The sequence below is a fragment of the Leptodactylus fuscus genome, chromosome 1, assembly GCF_031893055.1.
Source record: "Leptodactylus fuscus isolate aLepFus1 chromosome 1, aLepFus1.hap2, whole genome shotgun sequence".
In the NCBI taxonomy this organism is placed as follows: Eukaryota; Metazoa; Chordata; class Amphibia; order Anura; family Leptodactylidae; genus Leptodactylus; species Leptodactylus fuscus.
The window spans coordinates 180,065,167-180,079,895 of NC_134265.1; positions in this window are offsets into that span (position 1 = coordinate 180,065,167).

Consider the following 14,729-nt stretch of genomic DNA (forward strand, 5'->3'; position numbering starts at 1 on the left):
TAATAAGCAACTGACCTCTCTTATTGAGATCATTCTGAATAATGAAAGGATGAAATATATTTGAAATAAACTATACTATGTAGTTCATTTAAATCTAAAATTATGAATACAAAAGCAATGGGAACATTACTGCATCAATAAATCTTCTTTTTTTTTTTTTTTAAGTTGCACTTTGAAAAGTATTTGCCAAAAGACTTAATTTGTATTTGGATGCTTAATATGCTATATCAATACACTATGTCAAACTAGTAAGCTACAAATATTGTTGAATAATAAAAGTCCTAGAACAATACAAAGTTCAATCATGATAAGCAGAGCTAATTATTCTAATGCTAATAATGAATTCTAAAAACGGTGCATGCATCTATCAATTGTCTAAAACAATGGGGAAGATTTGTGAAGAGTGATATTTTCAATGTCTGTCTTCATATCCCCTGTACTGGCAGAAGGTGCGCCTCATAGCTGAGATAGATTTCCAGTATAATTTACAAAAAATTTACTAGAGTAAATGATAATACAACTGGTGGGGACAATGGTCCCGTAAACAGCATACCCTCAACAGGCCCTCTTTTCAGGAGAGTACCGTGGGCAGCACAAAAATGCGGGTTGCCATAATATAACAGAAAAGTACAATAAATTAATAAGAAATCTGTCCTACTATCCTTTACTGTTTGTCTTAAAAGGGTTGTCCCACCACCAAGAAGTTTAAAATTTACCTTGAATAGTACAAAAAAAAATCTAAGAAATACTATTCAATTTATCAATCTTTTAAAAACACATTGCTGGTACTGTAGAATAAAACCTTTTTTCTACTGTGTTTCCATAGCAGCAAAAAAATGTCTCAATGGTTTTTCCATGACTGTAATACTGAGCACCACTTTGTCTTCTCAGGTAGTGAAATTACAGCCAAGCATGGCTGCTGTATACTGTATAATGTTATGCTTGGTAAGTAGTGAAAAGCCATAACAATCAATATAATAGTCCCTGATAAGTAATATTACACTTAAAGAAGTTATTGGGGTAGGGGATCATAGAAAGATACTAGTCCTACTGGTAGTAGTATTAGTAATAGTGTGGCATAGGGGATAGTGGAGAGGGAACAATGAAGACAATGGGAAAACTACAGTGGGTCAATAACAAGCTCCAATAATTGCTCACTTTCTGATGATTGAACATACCTGTATATGAATTTGCTCACAGCTCTTAAACTTCAATAAGAAGATATATATAGAAAGCAGCATTTACTCACATGTCAGATGTTAGAGTCTTGAATAAGTTGTATTCAAGACTATAGCTACTTCCAGGAGGACTTCCTCAGTTACAAAGAGGCAGTTCTCGCATTTAAGAACGCAATCACCTCCGCAAAGCAGATCTAGTTCACCACACTCATATCTGCACTCTCTGGCAATCCCAAACAGCTATTCACCACCTTCAACTTCCTCCTCCATCAAAATGTGCCCCCTCCGACATCACTTATCTCAGCTAATGAATTTGTCTTCTACTTCAAAACTAAAATTGATACCATCAGAGACAGTCTCACCCTACTCCCCTGACTACCCCTCTACCCAACTACTCACTGCTCCTCATCCTTGACCTGTTTCTCCACCATCACTGATGAAAAACTCTCTTTCCTAATCTCTAAATACCACCTCACCTCCTGTGTGCGTGACCCGATCCAGTCACATCTCATCCCCAAACTCACTGAATTCATTACTCCGGCCCTAACCCATCTCTTCAACCTATCTCTAGCCAATGGATCCTTCCCCTCTGCCTTCAAACACGCCACAGTCACACCTATACTTAAGAAACCGTTCCTCGACCCATCCTCTCCAGCCAACTGTTGTCCCATCTCACTGCTCCCGTATGCCTCAAAACTGCTTGAGCAGCACATCCACTCAGAACTCTCCTCCTATCTCTCGTACAACCTGCTCTTTGACAGACTACAGTCAGGCTTCAGACCCCATCACTCCACTGAAACTACCCTAACAAAAGTCACTAATGACTGCTAACCACCAAGGCCAAGTGCCATCACTCTGTCCTCCTCCTCCTCGACCTCTCCTCTGCCTTTGACACAGTCAACCACTCCATCCTGTTAGAAATTCTCTCATCCCTTGGTATCTCAGACCTGGCCCATTCCTGGATCTCCTCATACCTCACCGACCGCACATTCAGCATCTCTCACTCGCACACCACCTCCTCACCCTGCCCTCTCTCTGTAGGTGTCCCCCAAGGCTCCGTCCTAGGACCCCTCCTGTTCTCTATATACACCCTTGGCCTTGGCCAACTCAGAATCTCATGGTTTCCAGTACCATTGCTATGCCGATGACACCCAAATATACATCTCTGGACCAGATATTACCTCTCTGCTGGCCAGATTTCCAGATTGTTTAACGGCTGTAGCCTCCTTCCTCTCCTCCCACTTTCTCAAATTCAATATGGAGAAAACGGAGTTCATCATATTCGCCCCACCCCTATGGCCCCTCCACCTGACCCATCTATCAAAGTCAATGGAACCACACTTGCCCCTGTCCCACAGGCCTGATGCCTTGGAGTAACACTGGACCCTTATCTATCCTTCAAGTCACACGTTCAAACCCTCAACATTTCCTGCTGCCTCCAACTCAAGAACATCCACCGAATCCGCTCCTTTCTCATCCCTGAAATGACTAAGACGCTCATCCAGGTCCTCATAATCCCCTGCCTAGATTACTGCAACACCCTTCTCCATGAACTCCCAGCTAACACCCTCGCCCCCCTTCAGTCCACCTTAAACTGCTCTGCTCGCTTAATTCACCTCTCCCCCCAATCTTCATCAGCTGCTCGCCTCTGTCAGTCCCTCCACTGGCTACCCATAGCCCAGCAAATTGAGTTCAAGCTACTAACATTAACATACAAAGCCATCCACAACCTGTCTTAATCTCTTATAGTAGTTTAAACATTTGGACCTATACAGCCTATGCGGACCTTGAGATGTATAGTCACAGCACATGAGCGCATATCCGGAAGTTACCACCAGGCATGGATGCATATGAGAAAATAAGGTCAGACATGTTATCACAGGGAGGTAATGGATTCTCATTACTATATCACTTACTTGCGACATGTAATAGACAAACAACAATTCTTTACGGGGATTTTTTTTTGCAGCAGTCATCTCATTTACATCACAGACGAGACAGACAGGATTAAAATAGATGAAAACGCCCCCATAGCTAACATCATTACATCCACTACTGACCATACATTATGTCAAGGCTTATCTTGTGAAATTGTTTACACAGAGCAAAACTAGAAAATTAAATCTAGAAAACCCCCCATAGTCCTCAATGAATTGGCTCTAGATTATTGCTGCCTCTGGCTATAACTATCCTGTAAAACATATCACTAAACGTAGTTAGGGCAGAGGAGAACCACAGGCAAAATGGCAGCCCCTATAATCTTGTACAGAAAATGGAATAAAAAAAAAATCATCAGAAAAAAAAAACAGATTAAAAATGATAGATTTCACCATCTGATGTTAATAAATGCATAAAATATCTTCCTTTTAATATTGTAGGTTGTTTGAACAGCCATGGGCCTCCAGGGGTCTGAGGACCTAAGCAGCCTCCCAAAACACCAATATTGAATTTGTGATCTGACATTGACAACAACAGTTTTTCTTTCAGAGAGTTTTCATAAATCTGCCTGTACAATATGGTTTTTCTATGAAATGGTCTTCTTTGGCGAAATAGCAGTAAAACATAAAATAACTAATAACACTTGGCATCATTGCAATTATAACATAAAAATAACATGTTATTTATAGTGTGCGAAGTGCAACATTTACAAAGCAAAAACCAAAATAAATTCTGTTTTGCCTCCTTCCCAAAATCTGCTGTAATATTAAAGGGAAAGTCAGGTCTTTAAAGATAGCGGTCGCTCTACTGCAGAGTGACCGCTACAGTTACTGTGGCAAGATTGAAGAAGCCGCCCTGTTCCTATGATAGCCTAGAACCTTATGAAGGCTTCCAGGTCTGCCATAGGAATATTACTATTAAGGGTAGTCTATGAACAGCCTCAATAGTATCATAGCGAAAGTCCTATAGACTGCAATACATTTGTATTGCAGTCTATGGGACCTTCAATCAAAAGACAATAAAATAGAAAAATATTCAAAAAGTATTTAAAAATTCAAATAACTCCTCCAAACACCCTGTTTCCCTAGATTTGAAATAAAAGTAAATAAAAATAAACAAATTATACATTCTCATCTCCAAAACTCCCAGTCTAAAACATATAAAAAATATTTTTTCCCATTCGGCGAATGCCGTAGCGAGAAAAATATCAAAAGAGCCAAACCACCGGTTTTCCACCATTTTGCCTTCCATAGAATTTTTAATAAAAAGTGATCAAAACATCAGCAATTCTCCAAAATGGGATAACTAAATGTATGCCTGGCTCCACAAAAAAAAAAAAAAAAAAAAAAAAGACGCCTTATGCATCCCTGCACACAGAAATATAAAAAAGTTTCAGATGTCAAAATATGACGAGTTCTAGAAATTTTATTTTATTTTTACAAGTTTTGGATTTTTTTAAGGGGTTAAAATGTAAAAGAAACTACTTTAATTTGGCAGAATTCTACCAAACCCATAAAATACAGGTGACATGTTATTTTGGGTGTACAGTGAATGCCGTAAATAGAAAACAAAACAAAAAAGCCAAAAAACAAACAAACAAACAAAAAAAAACACAATGTTTCTTTAATTCCCTTAAATTTTACTCCTGGATCCCAGTACATTGCACAGAATATTTAATGATGCTGTGAACAGAAAAATAAAGTTATGCGGGGAGCCAAAAATAAAAAACAAAAAATGCCATCAGCGGAAAGGGCTTAAACAATGATATATGCACTCCTTAATTGGTACGTACACAGGTTCACATAGAGCAACACACAAAAAAATAAAAAAAAGTGTATTGCATTTCTCCCCTCCCCACTGTCCTCTATGTTCCTTCTGTAACCTCGTTAGCTGAACATCATCCGGAATTTTTTTTTAATTTATATTTTTACAGCATCTTTAATCCTTTTTTATTTAAAATATTTTTTTTTTATTTTATATAAGATCCAAAAAAAGTAAAATCAAAAAGTTTTTTTTTTTCTCAAAAATTTTCAACTGTATTTTTTTTTTTTTGGCATACATAGTACACAGGTAAACATTTATTTAATGTTATGTTTTATTATAGGTTAAATGAAGCCAAAAAAATAGTATGTCATTTTAATTTGCAAAAATTAAGATAAATAACAATCTTGAATCAGTAGTCAAGTGGCTGAAATGGTGTATTTTTTAAATGCCAATACCATCGAACAGAAGCACAGCGACCGAATGTTTATCTACAGTAAGTCAATGCTAAAATGGAAGTATTGACCCATACACTGCTCTTCCTCAAGTGCACTTGAGAAATGCTCAATATGTGATATTACATTGAGGTTTCTGAATAAAAAGTTTCCATTTTGTGAAGATTCTTGAAAAGTTCCTTTGTACAGATTCAGAAAAAAATAATGAGATTAAGGCCGGGGCCCCACAGGATGTAAACGCTGCGATTTGCCCGCAGCGGAGACGCTGTGGGAAAAATCGCTGCGTTGTACAGTGCAGGCAAAGTGGATGGGATTCATGTGAATCCCATCCCCACTTTGCGGAAAAGATTGCAGCGCGGACACGCTGCAATTTGCAAAGCCGCTTCGGCTTTGCAAATTGCAGCATGTCAATTATATCTACGGAAATGCCGGCGGCTTTCCTGTAGATATAATGTTAAGACAAAGTCTGCAGAGGAAAACTCTGTGAACTTTCTCTTAAAAGCGCTGCGGAAAGAACCACAATGTGTTCACGCCGCAGTTCTTTCTGCAGCGCTTTATCGCTGCAATTACAGCCTGTGGGGCCTTAGCCTTAAACAGATCTCATCCACAAACTGCAGGAAAATGTGCTGCAGCACTGTAGGTGCATTCACTTAAATAAGTCAAACACTGATAGGAGTCAGCAAGAACCTTATATACAATGGACACTAAAATAGTGCATAATAAGGTTGAACTACACTATCTCTAAATTCATTAGGAGCCCAAGACCCTGAGAGAGATGAGTCTTTGTAGCATAAGGTTCCATCTAAAGAGGTCACCTTCTCATTGGCGGAAGGGTTTACACTAGAGATGAGCGAACGCTGTTCGATCTAATACAGATTCTATTGAATATCAGGCCGTTCGGGATATTCAATTACAATCGAATACAAGGCCGCAAACGCAGTAAAAATCTGTATCCCCTCCCACCTTCCCAGGCGCATTTTTTGCACCAATAACAGCGCAGGGAAGGTGGAACAGGAACTACGACAATGGGGGCAGTGAAAAAAAATTGGAAAAAGTAATTGGCGGCCGGATACAGATAACCTCCAATTTAGACAAATGGTGGATTTAACATTCGACTAATTTGGGACTGTGAACTATGTGACTGTGAGACAGGGACAGATCTACAGGCAGAGTTAGCTAGGGATTACCTTTATTTAGGGGGGGAATGTCACTCACACATCTCTTTGGGGCTCCATCTAGTCAGGATCCCTGTTAGCTTGCGATATGCGCGAGTTGACTTTTTCCCATAGGAATGCATTGACCAGTGTTGATTGGCTGAATGCCATACAGAAGTACGGCATTCGGACAATCAACGCTGGTCAATGCATTCCTATGAATGAAGCAGAGATGAAGCAGAGCTGAACCTGCTACACACTCAGCTGTACCTATGTAGCAATCCGATGCAGTAGCGCTGAGTGTGTAGCAGGTGCAGCTCTGCTACATTGGACACTGCTACATCGCCAGCACTTAGGGTAGAGCCGATCTTGACATTTCAGGATCGTTTCTAAAAACCAATTTCCGATCATTCGGAGATTGGATTTTAAAAATGATCCTATTCACTACACAGCATGTATTCCAAAAATTGTTGGACCCCACGCTGTGTAGTGATTAACCCCCCACCACCATTGTCCACTTACCTGCATAGCTGCAGCTCCCAGCTCTTCTTGGTCTGGTCCTCTGTCCACTTGTCTTCAGAGTCTTCTGACGTCTCCCCGCCCACAGTCTCCAGCCGCACTAAGCCCTGCCTACGCTCTGCCTACTCCCTGCCTCTCTACAATACTAGTCTAGGAAGGCGGGGTACTCTGTCCTCTTCAGAGCGCCCTGCACCCCGCCTTCCTAGACTAGTATTGTAGAGATGCAGGGAGTAGGTGGTGCTTATTAGGTGGGTCATCACCCACGTCTCCCCTCCCAGTACCCACCCACACTCTCCTAAGCCCCGCCCCCTCTATCCCACTAGTATTATAGAGAAGGCAGGGCTTAGGAGAGTGTGGGCAGGTACTGGCGGGGAGACCCACCCACACTCTCCTAAGTCCCACCTTCTCTATAATACTAGTCGGGCGAGAGGGGAGCAGGGCACTCTGAAGACCGGACAGAGGACCCGACCAAGAAGAGGAGCTGGGAGCTGCAGGTTAGTGGACAACGTTGGGGGGGATGGGCTAATCCAATACTGCACACTCAGTTCAACTACTCTGGAGTTGAGCTGAGCGCACGGCCCGATTTAGCAGAGCTGGCAGATATAGCAGTCTGATGCAGCAGACTAACGCACTCAGCTCTGCTGCATCAGCTCTGCTACATCTCTGGTGTATCTGCACTACTCCCAACCATCCCTCCTTCTAATCCTCCTGTCACACACATCTCGTTGAGTGTGTGCTGAGCTCTGTTACACCAGAGATGTGTGTGACAGGAGGAGTAGCTGGAGGGATGGTTGGGAGTACTGCAGAGCTGTGTGTGTGACAGGAGGAGTAGTTGGAGGGATGGTTGGGTGTAGCAGAGCTGAGCTCTGCTTCATCTCCGGTGTCCGGAGTAGCCTAGCTAACCGCTCGACTAGCTCTACTTCATCTCGCCATAGGAATGCATTGACCAGCATTGATTGGCCAGTGTACAGCATTCAGCCAATCAACGCTGGTTCTGCCGGAGGCTCGTCTGTGAGGAAACAGAGTCTAAGATTGGACCACAGCAGTCTCCATTGTGGTCCGATCTTAGACTCCCCCTCCTCACAATCGAGCCTCCGGCAGAACCAGCGTCGATTGGCCGAATGCTGTACACTGGCCAATCAACGCTGGTCAATGCATTCTTTGACAAAAAAGTCAGCTCCCTCATAACCACAAGCTACCAGTTCTCCTGACTAGCAAGGACAAGCCTGCTGCAGAACCAGCGTTGATTTGCCGCAGGCTCGTCTATGCTAGAAGGGAGAGCTGGCAGCTTGCGGTTACGAGGGAGCTTACTTTTTATCAGCGCAACTGCAAGCGCTGTGCAGTTAAAGCGCACGGACCCCATAGACTATAATGGGGTCCGTGAGCATTGTCTGCACAGCACTCCTCCTAAACACTCTCCTCCTGCTATTCGTGGACTTGGTGACTCTCCTTTAGTTGAATAGTGGTTTCCCCTGAAACGAGCATTTTTTCCCATAGACTATAATGGGATTCGATATTCGATCGAGTAGCCGAATATTGAGGCTCTACTCGAAGTGAATATTGAATCTCAAATATTTCACTGTTCACTCATCTCTAGTGTTTAGGACATAATATACTTTAAATATATTGTGGCTATTACATATTTTTCTTGACATGCATTGAACAGCTTTTATTATTGGCTATAGTATTATTTCTGGTGCATGGCTGTTGTATCACATGTATGAGACATTAACTGTACTCTCACTTTTAATCTTTAAAAAAGTAAGATAACAAAAATATGTCAGTTTTCACATAATTTTTTATGTTCTAAAATTTGCTTTGTGCACTGGACATCATAAATGACATATTACCTTTATTCTGCAGGTCAGTACAGTTACGGCAAAACCAATTTTAGGCTAAAGCCCTATGTTTTTTGTTGCAGATTTTGTTGTGTTTTTTTTTAGGCAAAGCCAGGAGTGAATTGAGCAGAGGGTAGAAGTATCAGAGCTTTCTATATATTTCCCATTCTTTTTGTAGCTTTTCTCTGCTTTGGCTCAAAAAAAAAACGCAACATATTTTGCAATGTGGGGCATTAGCCTTATAATGTTTTTTTTTTTTTTAAAGCCATTCACTGAGCAATAAATGACATTCTATTTTTGTAGTATGCGTTGTCACTAACAGATCAATACCAAATTACTATTTTTGCGTAAAGATATTGAGAAAATGATTAACTTTGGCTGAGGCCCCATGTTGCGGAAACAGTTTTTGTTGCAGAAATTTTGAGCCAAAACCAAGAATGGCTACAAAAGGAATGGGAAATATATAGGAAGCTCTTATACTTCTAATTTATGCTCAATCCACTCCTGGATTTGGCTAAAAAAAACGCAGCAAATTCTGCAACTAGAGATAAGCGAACAGCGTTCGATCGAGTACATGTTCGATCGGATATCAGGCTGTTGGAGATGTTCGTTTCCAGTCGAACACCAGGTGGCAAACTCGCTAAAAAATTGTACCCCCTCCCACCTTCCCTGGCGCTTTATTTGCACCAATAACTGCGCAGGGGAGGTGGGACAGGAACTACAACAGAGGCATCGAAAAAAAAATCGAAAAAAGTAATTGGCTGGCTAATTCAGGTGACCTCCAATATATACAAATAGTGGATGTAATATCCGGTTCATATGAGACTGTGAACTATGTGACTGTGAGGCAGGGATAGATGTACAGGCAGGGATAGCTAGGGATAACCTTTATTTAGGTGGGAATGTTACTCACCCAGCTCTTTGGGGCTCTATCTGGTAGGGATCCCTGTCAGCTTGCGATATGCGCAAGCTGACTTTTTCTCATAGTAATGCATTGACCAATGTTGATTGGCCGAATGCCATACAGAGTACAGCATTCGGCCAATCAATGCTGGTTCTGCTGGAGGCTCATCTGTGAGGAGGTGGAGTCTAAGATCAGACTAGAATGGAGACTGCTGTGTGCCGATCTTAGACTCTGCCTCCTCTGGAAGAACCAGCGTTGATTGGCTGAATGCTGTACTCTGTATGGCATTCGGCCAATCAACGCTGGTCAATGCATTCCTATGCTGAGATGTAGCAGTGCTGGCAGCAGGATTCAGCGCACCCTCAGCTCTGCTACAGCTCTGATGCAGCAGAGCTGAGTGTGCAGCGGGGTTCAGCGCATCTCTGATGCAACAGAGCTGAGTATGCAGCTGGGTTCAGCGCACACTCCGCTCTGCTACATCTCTGAGTGTGTAGCAGCTCTACTACAGAGCTGAGTGTGTAGCAGGGTTCACATCTCCGGTGTATCAGTGCTTATTCATGTGAGCAGTGCGCAGCCCATTATATGCTATGGAGTCCGTGTGCTTAACTGTCCAGTGCTTGCAGTTGCGCTGATATTCTGTTTGGGGGGGTCGGCCTGCGGACTCCTTTTGGACGGGAGGCAAGCGCTAATGTGAACCGACCCTTACTTGTCCTGCAGAACCAGCATTGATTGGCCGAATTCTATACACTGTATAGTATTCGGCCAATAAATGCTGGTTCTGCAGCAGGCTCGTCTTTGCTAGTCGGGAGAGATGACAGCTTGCGGTTATGCGGGAGCTGACTTTTTCTCATAGGAATACATTGACCAGCGTTGATTGGCCAAATGCTATTTAATGTACAGCATTCGGCCAATTAACACTGGTCAATGCATTCCTATGAGAAAAAGCCTACTCCCGCATAACCACAAGCTGCCAGCTCTCCTGACTAGCAAGGACAAGCCTGCTTCAGAACCAGCATCGATTGGCCGAATACTATACACTGTATAGCATTCGGCCAATCAATGCTGGTTCTGAATCAAATCTTTACTGCGAATAGGAGTAGTATTTGACAGAGTACGAGTATTTCGAATACTGTAGTATTCTATCGAATACCTACTCGATCGAATACTACTCGCTCATCTCTATTTATGACACATAAACACATGTAATCCACACACTATGGAAATAATCCACACATGAGCTGATGTGCTTTGCTGAGGCTGCAATTTCTGTAATAGGATTTTTCTGTATAGAAACCTGACATGGAAAAAATGAATAAATATATTGCCATGTGGTCCAACAATTTCTACATTTGCTTCATATCCACAGACTTTCTGAAAACCATGATCATATAAAAATAATTTTTGTAAATGTATAAATAAAAATTTGCTTAGCTTGGCTTCTAAAACTGCATGTACAACCCCAATCCCCTAAATAATTGGGACACTGCTTGAAATGTAAAGAAAACAAGAATGCAATGGTTTGGAAATATCATATAACCATTTTTTTATTCATATTATAATATAGAATGCATATCAGAAGTTGAAAGTTAGGCCTTATTCACACAACGAAAGGCGGCCATGTTTTTAAAACAATGAATGTTTATGTATTTATTCACATGTTCATCTTTTTGATGGACTATTTCATACCCATCATAAAACTGACATGGTCATTCTTGTGTTTTAAAATGGCCATTACCCACTGTCATGTGAAGAAGCCCCTTTAACAGGCTTCTTTGGACCCACACAGTCATTTTTCATGGATATTAGGTTTGTGAAAGGAAGCATGTGGATAAGACCTTCCGTTTCATTTGATAAAATTAACTAATTTACAAATTGACAGTAGCAAGATAGCTCAAAAATCTTAGGACATGGCCATGTCTACCACAGTATAACTCTGCTTTTCCTTTTTTAACAGTCTATAAACGTCAAAGGAAGTGAAGAGCCAAATTGCTGGAGGTTTGAAATAGAAATGTTGTTTCATTCTTGTCTGATGTACAATTCTTGCTGCTCAACATTCCTGGGAATTCTTTGCCAGATTTTTCATTTCAAAATGCACCAAATTTCTATTGGTGAAAAATTTGTATTGCAGAAAGTCCATTTCAACCCCCAGACTCTTCTTGTGCAAGTCCATGCTTTTGTGATGTATGCAGTATGTGGTTTACATTGTCATGATGAAATATAAAAAAACAAAAAACTTGCAAGTCTTCAGTAGGTGATACCTTTTTTAATGGCTAACTCATAATGATGACAGAATATGACGTTTCGGAGCTTACTATGAGCTTCTTCAAATATGAAGAAGAAGCCAGAGCAAGCTTCAAAACGTCATATTCTGTCATCATTATGAGTTAGCCATTATCACCTACTGAAGACTTGCAAGTTTTTTGTTTTTTATATTTCATAACCACTGGCTAACACGGTACAAAAACAAACATTTTCCTTATGATGAAATGTGTGAGGCCTTCCATGAAAGAAACTTTGTCTGGATGGAACCATATGATGTTCTGCTACTTCTATATATAAGTATTTTGTTCTATTGCTCTCTATTATCAGCAATTTCATAACAAGAAAAATGTCTAATTTTCTGATGTGTTCCTTGCTGAATAAAATATGGTTATATGACATTTTCAAATCATTGTGTTCTTGTTTTCTTCACATTTTAGACGGCATCCTGACTGTTCTGGATTGTGTGTTGTACAAGCGCTACAATACTAGTTGTACAATGCTTATTACTCTAGGTTCACACCTGCGTTCAGCTGTCCGTTCTGTGGTTTCCATCTTCTGCATGCCAGAAGACGGAAAGCACAGACCGGGTCCGGCCATGAGCGGCGGTGAGCGTTTTATGCTCTCCGCCGCAAAACCGGATTTTTTAATCCGGACACAGAGTACTGCATGTCCGATTCTGTGTCCGGATTAAAAAACCCGATTTCGCGGCGGAGAGCATAAAACGCTCACTGCCGCTCACGGCCAGACATCTTTCTCACCCATTCAAATGAATGGGTGAGAAAGACTCCTGCAGGTTTCCATCTCCTGCTCTGTTTTATGCAGGAAACGGAAACCTGCAGAACGGACACCTGGGCGCAGATGTGAACGAGCCCTTAGCTGTAACACTAGTCTACAGCCTGTCTACAAACTCTCCTGAAAGTAGTACATTGATTTGGTCATAAATAACTCTAGTTATTTTTTTCAGAAGAGTAGAAAGAGGGTCTTCAGAACAAGATGTTGGGCGGGCGGGCGGACTAACAGTTTAATTACTATATCTTGTATTGTAGTGTTTATATATGTGAACTGCGAAAGTCAAATGAAGCTAAATTTTCCATTAAATGCAATAACAAAAATAATTTATAGGCCAAAATACAAAGGATTCAAAATGAATCAATAAATCTGTGTGAGAGCACATAGCCTTTGACCTATTACCACGCTATGATGTAATGGTACATCATGGCAAGTATCACTTCAAGCAGATAATTATTGAAAACAATGATAAAAAAAAATAATTCAGATCATTGTCGTTTCTTTTCCCATCACCAATCATTGTTATCGTATGAGATGAATAGCTAATTCTCATACAGTTTGCATTTGTTGGCAGCATATTCATGTTTACCCAGGAAGACATTGCTGTTGACAATCCAGCATTTTTTCTGTTGCTTAATGTCGTGCCGTTTTCGTGTTGCTTTCTCTTAGCTTTCCCAGTAACACAAGCTACTTAGGGTATATTCACATAGAACAGATTCACAGCTGATTTTCTGTTGCAAAAAAGCAGTAGTGCATTTGCCTAAATTGTAACTTTTGTGGTGGAATTAATAGTCTTATTGCTGCAACATCCACCTCTATAGCCCAACAAATAGCAAGCTATGGAAACATATAGTTGAGCAGCTTGAAGAGCTTTCACTCCCTACTGGTCTCATACTTGTCAGTTGGGACATGAAACGCGTTGGGAGAAGGAAAAAAGCTGAGTGGATCTAATTTGATAGGGAGATAGAGAGAGAGAGATCTGGGGACTGTCCTTGTTAAGATAGGAGTCATTGAGGGACATGTGAGAGATAGGGTATAATAACACCAGCCCTTCATCTGAAAGTCCCATTGAGTCCCCAAGCTCTCAGTAGGTCCGGGTCAGACCGTTCCTCATTTTACCTAGAACACGGTTTGTTTTCTGCACTTAAATTGGTGATATTCTTTGACCGTCTTAAATATTTATTATTAGAATTTGTATTTAAAGTAAAATTTTATAGTTCTTTGGGTCCTCTGCTTGTGACAATGGATTGTTGGATAATGAAGGTGTAACATCTCTGCCTGTTCTGGTCTCTGCGCCACCCTCTGCTCGCACGCTGCGGCGCAGGAGGCGTGTGCAGTTTGATAACTTGCTTAGAGTTTTTGGTTGCATTGTCTGAACACTGTCCTATTCCTTCACCTTGTTATTTGATTTTCCACCACACCTGTCTCCTTCTCCTTCATTTCCTTCTGCTCCTCTAAGAGTTAAGTTTTGTTTTGCCCTGTGATTGACAGCCTGCCTTTCTATCAGGTTCAGGGCGGGTTCCTCCTCCCTATTTATTCTTGGCTCACATTCACATTGAAGCTTGCTATTGCTTTGTGCGTGCTGGCTTTTTCTTTTGCTGTTTATTCGTGTATTCTGATTCTTGACCTCTGGCTTTTCCTATTGACTATTCTTTTGGGTATTGATTTTGACACTGCATTGCTCGACTGTTACTGGACCCTCGGATAGCTGACCTCCCTTTGTTGTTGTTTGTCTTGTCTGTGTTTTGTGTTTCACGTCTATAGGAAGAGATCGTCTCCAAGTTGCCGCCTATTACTTAGGATAGGACTAGGCAAGCAGGAAGGGACAGTGGGGGGTTTCAGCTTACGGCTCATTGTCTTGTGTCCTTTCCCAGGGTTTCCAGCAGCTACTGGGGAATTGCTGCTATTGCAATTCCCTAACAGAAGGTTGT